The sequence below is a fragment of the Sturnira hondurensis genome, unplaced genomic scaffold (assembly GCF_014824575.4).
Source record: "Sturnira hondurensis isolate 20B ecotype Veracruz unplaced genomic scaffold, ASM1482457v3 Scaffold0001520, whole genome shotgun sequence".
Taxonomy (NCBI): Eukaryota; Metazoa; Chordata; class Mammalia; order Chiroptera; family Phyllostomidae; genus Sturnira; species Sturnira hondurensis.
Window position 1 is genome coordinate 18156 of NW_028074151.1, and position 9923 is coordinate 28078.

Sequence of the window (9923 nt, forward strand, 5' to 3'; positions counted from 1 at the left end):
CAAAAGGCAGATGCATTTTTAGTTTTCTTAGAAAATTCCATACTGTTTTCCATAGTGGTTGTACCAGTCTACAATCCCACCAACACTGAACTAGGGTTCCCTTTTCCCCACAACCTCTCCACCACTTGTTGTTTGTTGCTTTGTTTATGGTAGCCATTCTGACTGGTGTAAAGTGGTATCTCATTGTGGTTTTAATTTGCATCTCTCTTATAGCTAGCAATATTGAGCATCTTTTCATGTGTCTCTGTATCTTCTGTGTGTCCTATCTGGAGAAGTGTCTTTTCAAGTCCTTTGCCCACTTTTTAATGGGGTTGCTTGTCTTTTTAGAGTAGAGTTGAGTAAGCTCTTTGTATATTTTGGAGATTAAACCCTTGTCTGAGGTATCATGAGCACATATATTTTCCCATACAATTGGTTTTCTTTTAATTTTAATACTGTTTTCTTTAACTGCGCAGCAGATTTTAATTTTGATGAGATCCCATTTGTTAATTCTTTCCTTTATATCCCATGTCCTAGTGGACATATCAGTAAAAATGTTTCTGCATGAAATATCTGAGCTTTTCCTGTCAATGTTCTCCTCTAGGACTTTAGTGGTGTCATGGCTTATATTTAAATCTTTTCTACACCTTGAATTTATTTTGGTGTATGGTGTAGTTTGTCCTCGAGTTTCATTTTTTTGCACATAGCTGTCCAGTTCTCCCAACACCACTTGTTGAAGAGGCTATTTTTACTCCATTATATGTTACTGCCTTCTTTGCTCAATATTGATTTCCTGCAGAGTCTTGGGTTTATTTCTGGGGTCTTTGTTCTGTTCCATTGGTCTATGTGCCTGTTTTTATGCCAGTACCAGGCTGTTTTGATTACAGTGGCCTTGTAACACAGTTTGGTATCTGGTATTGTGATCCCTCCTACTTTGTTCTTTCTTGTGAAAATTGCAGCTGCTATTTGGGGTCATTTCTGGTTCCATATACATTTTTGAAGTGTTTCTTCTATGTCTATGAAATATGCCATCGGTACTTTAATAGGTATTGCATTGAATCTGTAAATTGCTTTGGGTAGTATGAACATTCTGACGATGTTAATTCTTCCAATCCATGAACGCGGTATATGTTTCCATTTGTTTGAGTCTTCCTTGATTTCTTTCTTTCTGTTGTGTATTTTTCTGTTTATGGGTCTCTTACCAACTGCTTAGGTTTATTCCAAGATATTATATTTTTGTTTTTGCTATATCCAATGGGATTTTTTCTTGATTTCTGCTTCTGCGGTTTCATTGCTGATATACAAAAATGCCTTTGATTTTTTAATACTGACTTTTTATCCCAATATTTTGCCAAATTCATTTATTAGTTCGAGCAGTTTTTGGGTAGAGTCTATAGGATTTTATATGTACATTATCATGTCATCTGCAAACAGTGACAGTTTTGTTTCTTCCTTTGCAATTTGGATGCCTTTTATTTCCTTTTCTTGTCTGATCGCTCTGGCCAAAACTTCCAATACTATATTAAATAGAAGTGGTGAAAGCGGACAACCTTGTCTTGTTCCTGATCTTAATGGAAAAGCTTTTAGTTTTTGCTCATTGAGTATGATGTTAGCTGTAGGTCTCTTATATATGGCCTTTATTATGTTGAGGAATGCTTCCTCTATTCCCACTTTGCTGAGTATTTTCATCATAAATGGATGCTGTACCATATCAAATGCTTTTCCCACATGTATTGATAAGATCATGTGATTTTTGTCTTTGTTTTTGTTTATGTGATGCATTACATTTACTGATTTGCAAATATTGAACCACCCTTGAATCCTGGGATCAATTCCATTTGGTCATGGTGTATGATCTTTTTAATGTATTGTTGGATGCAGTTTCCCAATATTTTGTTGAGGATTTTAGTGTCCATGTTCATCAGCGATATTGTCCTGAAGTTTTCTTCTTTGTTCCTTCTCTATCTGGCTTTAGAATTAGGATGATGCTGGCTTCATAAAAAGAGTTTGGGAGTCTTCCATCATTTTGGATTTTTTGGAATAGTCTGTAAAGAATAGGAGCTAGCTCTTCCTTAAATGTTTTGTAGAATTTTCCTATGAAACCATCTCGTCCAGTGTTTTTGTGTGATGGGAGTTTTTTGATAACTGCTTCAATTTCATCTGCTCTTAATAGGCTTGTTCAACCTTTCAGCTTCTTGTTCATTGAATTTTGGAAAATTATATTTTTCTAGAAATTTGTCCATTTCACCTAGGTTTTCAAATTTCTTGGCATACAGCTCTACATAGTAATTCCTTACAATCCCTTCTATCTCTGTGGTATCAGTTGTAATCTCTTCTCTTTCATTTCTGATTGTGTTTATTTGGATCCTCTCTCTTCTTTTTTTTGATTAGCCTGCTTAAAAGCTTGTCAATTTTGTTTATCTTTTTGAAAAACCAGCCTCTGGATACATTGATCCTTAGAATTCTACTCTTATTCTCTATGTGATTTAATTCTGCTCTGATCTTGGTTATTTCCTTCATTCTACTTGCTCTGGGCTGTCTTTGTTGTTGTTACTCAAGTTCTTGTAGGCATAGCAGTAGGTGTTTGTAATGCTTCTATCTTCTTTAGGTAAGCCTGTATTGCTATGAACTTCCCTCTCAGTACTGCCTTCACTGTGTCCCATAAGTTTTGGGTTGTCCTGAGTTCATTTTCACTTGTTTCCAGAAACTTTTTGATTTCTTCCTTAATTTCATTTTTGACCCATTTGTTGTTTAATAATATGCTATTCAATCTCCATGATTTTGGATGTTTTGGGTTTTTTTTTTCCTTTGGGGTTGGTTTCCTGTTTCAGTCCCTTGTGGTCAGAGAAAATGCTTGGTATGAGTTCAATTTTCTTCAATTTGTTGATGCTGGTTTTGTGTCCTCTCATGTGGTCTATCTTTTAAAATATTCCATGTGCACTTGAAAAGAATGTGTATTTAGCTTCTTTGGGATGAAGGGCTCTCAATATATATATCAGTTAAGTCCATTTCATTTAGGGCATTCTTCAATGCCACAATATCTTTGTTGATATTTTGTTTGGAAGATCTGTCGAGTTTTGACAGTCGGGTGTTAAAATCCCCTACTATAATTGTGTTGCTGTCAATATCTTTCTTGAGGTCCTCTAGAATTTTCTTTATATATTTGAGTGCTCCTATGTTGGGTGCATATATATTTACGATGTTAATGTGTTCTTGGTGGATTCTTCCCTTGAGTATTATGAAGTGACCTTCTGGGTCTCTCTTTATGGCCCTTTTTTTGTAGTCTATTTTGTCTGATATGAGAATTGCTACCCCGGATTTTTTTTCTCATCCATTTACTTGGAAGATTTGTTTCCATTCTTTCACTTTTTGTCTGTGATGGTCTTTTGTCGTGAGGTGGATCTCTTGTAGGTAGCAAATGTGTGGGTAATACTTACTTATCTATTCCGCTATTCTATGTCTTTTGATTGGAGCATTTAATCCATTTATATTTTAGGTTATGATTGATAGGTACTTATTCATTGCCATTTATGTACCTGTGTTCCTCTCTGTCTCTCTCTTTTCCTTTGTTTTCTTAGAGCAGTTTCCTTAGCATCTCTTGCAGAGCTGGTTTGGTGTAGGTGTATTCTTTTAGACTTCTTTTGTCTTGGAAGCTCTTTATTTGGCCTTCTGTCTTGAGTGAGAGTCTTGCTGGGTGAAGTGGCCTTGGTTGCAGGCCTCTGGTTCTCATTACTTGGAATATTTCTTGCCTTTCTTTTTTTGCTTGGAGTATTTTCACTGAGAAGTCAGGCGTAACTTTACTGGGGCTCACTTGTATGTCAATTCCTGTTTCTCCCTTGCTGCCTTTAATATTCTCTCTTTGTCTTGGAATTTTGCTTTTTTAATGATGATGTGTCTTGAAGTAGGTGTCTTTGGGTTCCTCTTGATTGGGACTTTCTGTGAATCCTGGATTCATGTTACTTTTTCTCTCATCAAATTAGGGAAGTTTTCCATCATTACTTTTTCAAATAGGTTTTCTATCTTTTGCTCTTCTTCTTCTCCTTCTGGCATCTCTATTATTCAGATATTATTACATTTCATATTGTCTTGCATTTCTTTTAATCCCTCTTCATTCTTTCCGAGCCTCTTTTTTTCTTGCTCTTTCTGGGTGTTTTTTCTACTGTGTCCTCCAACTCACTGATCAGATCTCCTGCTTCATCCATCCAGCTTTTGATTCCTTCCACTGTGTTCTTCAGTTCAGACATTGTATTCTTAATTTTCTCTTGGCCCTTGCCGATAGTTTCTATTTTCATTTTTATGTTGATATAGTTGGAGTGAGTTCATTATAGTTCCTCTGAGTTTATTACAGTTCCCCTATAGTTTCATTATTGTTCCCCATGTTGATATAGTTTGCAGTGAGTTCATTATAGTTCCCCTATGGTTCCCCTGTAGTTTCAGGAGTACTTTGAATTTCCTGATAACCAGTCCTTTGAATTCAATATCTGAGAGTTGACTTTCCTCTATTTCATCCAGCATTCTTTCTGAGGCTTCCTCCTTTCCTGTTGTTTGGGGATTGTTTCTTTGACTTCCCATTGTTTGTGAGACTCTTCTTGTTAGCTTCACCTTCTTAAATTGATTTGTTCTGGCTTCCTGGGTTTATGGTGTGAACTTCTGTGGTAGAATACCTGTGAGATTCAGTGGTGTAGTCTCCTTGGTCTCCCAAGATCACTTGTCTTGGCTCTGTTGTTTAAGTTGGCTCTGTGTCTGTCTTTGGGTTTTGGTTGTTTGGGGGTCTCTCTATTTTGGTTTCTTTCCACCGGCTGGTTAACTAATGGTCCCTCTGTCCAACACTTGTTTTAATTTGTTGTACTGGTGAGGGCAGGTTGTGTTGAAGCTAGTTCTTTTATGTGTACAAGGTTTTAGGGATTCTCTTTATCTCTTGTTCAGTTGTTTGTACTGGGTAATTTCTCCACTATTAGTTGTATTTCCAGGTAGGTCTTGGATTGGAGTTTGTGTGGTTTGTACTCCCTCCTTCACCTTCTGTTGTTATCTGTTGGTGGTTCATTTGTTGCTGGGTGTCCTCTTCCAGTGGGTATCCTGGTGTTAATCGCTTCCACCTACTCTTTGTGTGTGTGTGTGTGTGTGTGTGTGTGTATTTGTGTGTGTGTGTCATTATTTGGAAGGGGGAGGGAAAATGGTTAATGACAGCAGGAGAGTATTGTATGATATTTACAGTAGCAGCTGGGAGAGAAGTGATAACAGATCTTTGGGCTATGTATAGTGTTAACCGTAATCTTCACCCAAACTAGCCACTTTAAAGAAAAGACGGACAGAAGAACATAGGTCTTTTCTTTTGGAGAAAAGGCATGTGAGTTGTGGGAAAGCAGTAAGGTTGTGGGAGATCAGATTCTGACGTAAGGTGAGAGTAAAGAATAGTTAATAGGTGTAATGTGTGAGCAAATAGAGTTAACCACTAGAGTAATAGAGTTCAGAAAACTCTGAAGTGAGCTAAGATCCAGGAGTGGTGTTGTGAAGCATTTACAGTTGCATAGAACAGTTATTATTTACAATAATATTAGAGCAACAATCATATGACAGAATCTATGTGATCTGGATAACGTGAATAGGGGGTATAGAACTTTGAGTAATGTGCTAAAGGAACACAGGTGACATGAAGTATAGAAAATTAGCAATACACTGTGGAGGAGAGAACATGGGAAATCTGTCAAATTATACAATATAACCAGTCAAGGCAAAGAAGACTATACAGAAAGAGGAGGAATACAAAGATACTACTAAAATAAAAGATGCACGAAGATGAAAAAATAATAATAATACAAATATGCAGTAACTTGTAGTTTCTCTGCTATACCAAAGGGAGTTTTTTCTCTCTGTTGCTACTGTTGGGATGCTCTGTCTTTGGGTCCAACTCTGGTCTTTTCGCAGTTCTAAGCTTTTTGTCTCACTTGTGGGTAAAAAAAAGGCAGGGCAAGAAAGGAAGAAGTGATAAGTTTCAAAAGAAAGAAGGAAAGAATAAAGCAAGAAAAAAGGAAAGAGAGAAAAAAGATATTTAAAAATAAAACAATAATAAAATTTAAAAATACAGCAACTTACACCATACACCAAAATAAATCCAAGGTGGATAAAAGACCTAAATATAAGCTGTGACACCATTAAAATCCTAGAGAAGAATATTGGCAAGAAAATCTCAGATATTTCACGCAGCAACGTCTTTACTGATATGTCCTCTAGAGAAAGAGACATAAAGGAAAGAATAAACAAATGGGATCTCATCAAAATTAAAAGCTGTTGCATGGCTAAAGAAAACAGTATTAAAATAAAAAGAGAACCAACTGTATGGGAAGACATATATGCCAATGATACCTCAGACAAGGGTTTAATCTTCAAAATATACAAAGAACTTATATGACTCCACTCTAAGTAGACAAGCAACCCAATTAAAAAGTGGGGAAAGGACTTGAATAGATATTTCTCCAAGGAGGACATACAGAAGATCCAGAGACACATGAAAAGATGCTCAATATCACTAGCTATCAGAGAGATGCAAATTAAAACCACAATGAGATACCACTTTACACCAGTTAGACTGGCCTCATAAACAAAGCAACAAAAAACAAGTTTTTTGTTCCCCCTGGAGAGGTTGTGGAGAAGGGGGGACCCTAATCCGTTGTTGGTGGGATTGCAGACAGGTACAACCACTGTGGAAATAGTATAGAATTTTCTCAGAAAACTAAAAATGGACCTGCCTTTTGACCCAGCAATTCCACTCCTGGGATTATATCCTAAGAACCCTGAAACACCAATCCAAAGAACTTATGCACCCTATTGTTCATAACAGCACAATTTATAATAGCCAAGAGCTGAAAGCAACCAAGATACCCATCAGTAAATGAATGAATCCAAAAACTATGGTACATTTACACAATGGAATTCTAGGCAGCTGAAAGAATGTAGAAGCTCCTACCCTTTGCAACAGCATGGATGGAACTGGGAAGCATTATGCTGAGTGAAATAAACCAGGTGTTGAAAGACAAATACCATATGATATCACCTTTAATAGGATGCTAAACAACAATAAAAACAAGCAAGCAGAATAAAAACAAAGACACCGAAATAGAGAACAGCGGAATAGTGACCAGAGGGGAGAGGGGAGGGAATTTCAGGGGGAAAAGGGAAAGGATTTATAGGAACTAGTATAAAGAACACATGGACAACAACTAAGGGGGATGGGAATGAAAGGGAGGTGGGGAGCTCTGGGCGGGGCAGGGGGGTGGACTTGGATGGGAGTAAAAGATAGAAAAATGTACCTGAACAATAATTAAATTTAAAAAATTAAAAAATAAAAGATTATTTTAAAAAACGACAACAACAACAAAAAAACACCTCTGATTGGTTTCCAGCTGGCCAAACCAGTTTTCTGGTCTCCTTGGTTGCAGCAGGCTGAGGGCCTTTCTCCCTTCTCTATGTGTACCCAACCAGTCTTGTGAGCACTCTCCCAAGAGCTAGCCTGGTGCCTCTCCCCAGCACCCCACGCAGGGGATCTAGGTCCTCTTCAGGGCACTCTTTTCCCAGGAGTCATCGACGTGGGCTGGGGTTGGGGCATTCATGCCTGGCCAGGTTGCCTGGGTCCCACAGGTTTGGGCGCAGACCCTTCCCAGTGCTATGAGGGAACGCAAGACCTTCCACCCAACCTTGGGATCACTGCCAAGCTGGGTGGGGAGTAGGCCAAGAAGCTATCTCAGGGGGATCCCCCAAACAGTTTACTTTTCCAGAGATTCCTTCCACTCAAGCCTGCCCAGCACAGCCCAATTCTCCAGCCAGACCAGTGACTATCAGAGTGGGAACCCGACACTGCACCTCTCCATTCTCCCAAGGTGGCAACCAAAGACTCCACAGGTAATCGCAGCCCTTTGTCCTTATTCCTCTCTCTGCAACCTCAAGCAACCAGGTCTCTCCCAGTTTTGCCCAAACCTTGCTTGGCTGGGGAGGGAGAGAGCTGATGACCCAACTCTCTCCCAAGAATCCTGCATCAGGCCTGGGGCTCCCAAAGAGTCTGTGGTAGACCACCCTGGGTGCCGGCCGAGGCCCTCGCTGCTCCTGTCTTTGCTCCGATCTCCTTACCGTCTGGTTTTTCAGAGTCTGCTACAATTTCTGGTCTCTTATTTTCATATATGCTGGGGAACTCTTGGCTGTTTTCTCTGTTCCTCCGTAGATCAGCCAGGTTTTTCTCCCATGTGTATGGGGAGATGGAATCCACTCCATCCTACTCCATCGCCATCTTCCTCCGGGTGTCCTAGGTTAGTTTTTAAAATGTCTTGTGGTTTTTCTGAATATATCATTTTTATTTTGAAATCTCCTTGATGCTTTGGGCTAAGCCCTCAGAGGAAAATGGGGAAATCCTCTCTTAATCTTACAGCAGTCAAAGAGGAAGTCAGCTTTTGTTTTAACTCATTTTTCCCAAGTATTCTAACCCTTACAATAGGAACACTATAGAAGAGAGAAGGTGATGTTAATTCGGGGCATCTCAGGTGAGAGTAGAATAAAGACTTTGGGGGTGATGGAAGGTCAGTGAGTGAGGTGTGATCAGGGGTGAAGTAACATCATCACCTGGACTACTGAGTCCACGACTACATCACCTGAGTAGCTGTGGACTACTCAGGAAGCTATGAACACAGGTGCTGTAAAACATTTATGTTGCGTAAATGCTTTGAGTTGACTGGTACTTCCACACCAGGACGTTTCCTTACAGGTACTGATGGATCCAGAATCCGGGGCAAATGGAGCTGCTGTTACTGAGTTCATTCTACTGGACTTGGTGGAATTGCCAGAGCTGTGGCCCCTTGTCTTTGTGCTCTTTCTCTTTGCCTACCTAGTCACAGTAGGACACAACCTGAGCATCCTGGCTGCCATCTTAGTGGATCCCAAATTCCACACCTCCATGTACTTTTTCTTGGGGAACCTGTCAGTTGTGGACGTTGGGTGCATCACTGTCATAGTCCCCTCAAGGTTGGGTCATCTGTTGACCCACAAGTGTGCTATTCTGTATGGAGCTTGCCTCACACAGTGTTTCTTCTTTGGTCTACTGGTTGGTGTGGACTGCTTCCTGTTGACAGCCATGGCTTATGACAGATTCTTGGCCATCTGCCGGCCCCTCACCTACAGCACCCGCATGAGTCATATGGTCCAGAGGATTTTGGTGACTGTGTCCTGAGCCTATCCCTTTACCAATGAATTGGCTCATACTGTGGCCATATCCACACTCAACTCCTGTGGTCCCAATGTGATCCCTCACTTCTACTGTGACCTCCCACAGCTCTTCCAGCTGTCCTTTTCCAGCACCCAACTCAATGAGTAGTTGCTCTTTGCCGTTGGTTTCTTAATGGCAGGTACACCCATGGCTCTCATTGTCACCTCCTATGCCCATGTGGCAGCTGCAGTTTTACAAATCCACTCAGTGGAGGGCAGAAAGAAAACCTTCTCCACATGTAGTTCTCATCTCACTGTGGTTTCTATATTCTATGGCTCAGGAATTCTTAACTACATGCAATTAGGTTCAGCCAAGCTTTCAGATAAGGATAAAGCTGTTGGAATTTTTAACACTATCATCAACCCCATGCTGAACCCACTCTTTTACAGCCTCTGGAACCCTCACGTGCAGGGTGCCCTCTGGCGGGTGATCACAGGGAAGTGGTCATTGACTTGATAAACTGTGCATTGTCACTGCCTCCTTTTCTTTTTGGAATATAGGAGAAATCCTCTGGAGCCAATAGCTAGAACAAATGATCCAGAACTGCTTCTATCTTTCTGAGCTTCTATCTTTCTTCTATCTTTCTTTTTTATCTTTCTTTTTTGGAGGTGGTAATAGTTATTGTTTTTCAAAGAAGCCCTTCCCAGTTATAGGCAATGGGTATGTAAATTAGTACTAGGTCAGGTCAGTTGACAAA

At 39.8% G+C, this 9923-nt stretch overlaps 1 pseudogene; it reads left to right on the forward strand.

Moving 5' to 3' along the window:
- Positions 1–8722: 8722 nt before the first annotated feature.
- LOC118975572 (olfactory receptor 3A1-like) lies at positions 8723–9682 on the forward strand (annotated as a pseudogene).
- The last annotated feature ends 241 nt before the right edge of the window (positions 9683–9923 follow it).